The following is a 3,352-nucleotide window of genomic DNA, read 5'->3' as shown; positions in this document are numbered from 1 at the left end:
TATATTATCGCATCAAGATGCAGCTAAAGTGGCAACGTCTATGTATGCACGCCTACGCGACCAGGGTTCGAAACTTCGCGGTCAGTTTTTTTAGGAAAAAAATATAAATTTTGTGATAAATAAAATCATGAATTTTCGTATCACAAACTGGATGTAGTATTAATTTTTACGCTTTTCGAGTATTAATAAAATAAAGAAATATTAACATTATTTTTTTACTGACTTTTCAATTTCTATGATTTTTATTATAATTGAATTGAATAAATAATACTTAAAACACTTATTCAAAAATAATAAAATCTAAATACAAAACAGAGCAGATAAAAAATTAAAATATTACAAATAGAAAAAACATTTATTCGTAACTTGTCATTCAATACAAACATTTACAAAATTTTCCGATGATAATTTGATTAAATTTTTAATTAACATTAATGTTTATTGTTATTGATAAGTTGGTAATTGTTAAAATTTAGTCACCTTAATATTAATATTGATAATAATATATTCAATTTTGAAAATCATTTCAATTATAAGCTCTAATTAATTTTTTAATCAGTTTTTTATTGTAATCCTTAAGATGACAATTTAATCTTTTAACAAATAATAATATTTATATGAACAATTGCAATGATTTAAAAGCAAGTATTATTTATGTTAAATTATTACACGTTGTCGAATAACTATGTAGATAGTTAAAATATATTAAAAAATACATTAATGACTATTTAATATGAATGAAATCATAAATAATATTTGTGTAACGTTCCCAATTTGGGGCGTTAATTTGTAATAATCGAATTTGAAAATATTACAATTTTAGTATACGAAGACAATTGTTTTCTTTTAATTATCACACGTTCTTGATTAAAATTATTAAAATTATGTAGATTAAAAATATTTTATACTATATTAATGACTTTGGAATATGAATTAAATCGTAAGAAATATTTATAATAATTGAATGTAAAATTTCCATAACAATTTTGGTATACACAAGCAACTAAGGTAAAGTACCCAGTAGCTGCTCACGAACCAATACTTGCTCACTTCATGTATTTGTATATCTGCATTTGTAAATATAGATATACAAATACACAGTGAGCTGGTACTGGTTTGTAAGCAGCTATTGGGTACTTCATCTCATTATTCTTTTTAATTATCACACAGTTTTGCTTAAAACTATAATTAATTATAAATTCTTCACAATACATCGATTATTAATGTAAATTAAATCATAAATAATATTTTTAATAATCAAATTTTTTTGTAAATATTACAATTTTAGTATGCGAAGACAATTATTTACTTTAAATTATCACAAGTTTTTGATTAAACTATGTACACTAATAGAAGGATTTATTTGTATCAAAAGATATTTGTTAATAGTTAACGAATCATTTATTAGAGACCAATTTTTAGTATTAAACAAATATTTCTTAGTATTTAAAATGATTTGTTTGTATTTAATAAATCTGATATTCATTTATTAAATATTAATAAATCTTTTTAAATACTAAGAAATATTTGTTAAGGACTAAAAAGTGGTCTCTAATAAATGATTTGTTAAATATTAATAAATATTTTTAACTATAAACAAATCCTTCTATCAGTGTAGATTAAAAATATTTTGTACTATATCGATTACTTTTTAACAATTACTAATTATAAATATCTTGTACTATGTTAATGACTTTTTAATTTGTATTAAACCATAAATAATAGTCAAAAATTCTATTTTTATAACAACCTTAATATTCGAAGGCAACTATTTTTTTTTAATTATCACACTTTTTTGATTAGAACTATAATTATAAATAATTAAATATAATTATTATTATAAATAAATTTTATAATAATAATTTTTTATTCTAATAATACTTTGTCATTAAGATATTATAATTCGGATTCTAACAAATATCTATCCACTTATCATTTCAATGTTACAATTTTCATCAACTTCCCAGTCCATAATTTCTTCAAGATTCAAATATTCAGGTTCCTCGACGTCATCCAAGTCCTGGTCGATTGTTGAATCAATTACTACAGTTTCAGATGCATTTGAGATCTCAGCTATTAGTATATTGTTGTTACTGGCTTGCAGTAAACAATCATCATCCAACAAACATAAGTTAGACTTCACAAACACTAACTTCTCGGTCTTCTCAACGCTTAAACGATTACGCTTCTTTGTTTTTATATTCCCAAAGACACTCCAGTTTCTTTCACAAGCAGCTGATGTAGCCGGAATATTTAATATTATCACAACTAATTTCGCGAGATCCCGATTCGAAAAATATAATTTCCACCAAGTTATTGAATTGGATATTTTACTTTCAGTCCAAAGAGACTTGTTGCTCCAAACTGCTTGTTGAGTGCAATAGTCACCTAAAAAAAGAATTTCACTATATTAGCTAATTAACTTTAAATTAATCTGAGAATAAATATTTACGTTTAACTTCATAGATTGTATTTTAGAATAAAATATCTAATTTTGGTACTGCTAATTTCTATTGTTTATAAAAATATTTGATTTTGTTTAATTAGAATAACCAACCTCATTGAAAATTCACCAAGAGTTATCGTTAAATTTTTTTTTATTTGGAAATAAATTTAAAATCAGTACAATTTTTTTTTTTTTTTAAAAATTGTTAGAAATTTTTTTAATTATGTGAATTTTAATATTTATTATACATAATTTATAATATTAAAATAATTCTTAAGTGAAAGATTTAGATGTATTAATTATTTTATTATTAATTGTAAAAATTCATAATATTTATTCTGTTCATCTTACTAAATCTGTAATAACTTGTTGACTATTGAGCTCTAAATTTTCTGCGAATTTTTCAATGAAATTAACTGCTTCGATTTTATCAGCTTCAACCAATGGGCAATTGAAGAGTTGAGGGTTCAACAAATGCGCTGCAAAATATACCGGATGGGAGATAAAATCTTTGCGATCCAAGTACTTGTCTTCAACGTAGCTTTGACTTTTTCTTCTAGAAAATATGATTTTTCAATAAAATTTCCGTACATATCAGTCAATTTTTTGGATAAATTCAATAGTGTTGGATATTCTCCTTCCAAACATTTAATAACTGAACAGGGAATTTCAATCAAATCATGAACATTTTGCACCATTGGCCAAAAGTAACTATCGTCTCTGATATCTTGACGCATTTCTTCAGTAATCATTTTTGACACGTTTTTATCAAAAGTTGCTATCTGCAACGATTCTTTAATACGGAGTAGACTGTTTAAACTTGAATTATATGAACCCCAGCGCGTATCAATAGGTAGCAATAAATGTAGTACTTCATTAGTTTTTTGACGTTGTGTGTCCTTTAAT

This window comes from Cotesia typhae, unplaced genomic scaffold, assembly GCF_013202065.1.
Source record: "Cotesia typhae breed Kobodo isofemale line unplaced genomic scaffold, CoteBio_Ctyphae contig_26, whole genome shotgun sequence".
In the NCBI taxonomy this organism is placed as follows: domain Eukaryota; kingdom Metazoa; phylum Arthropoda; class Insecta; order Hymenoptera; family Braconidae; genus Cotesia; species Cotesia typhae.
Note: the sequence above shows the minus strand (reverse complement) of the source record.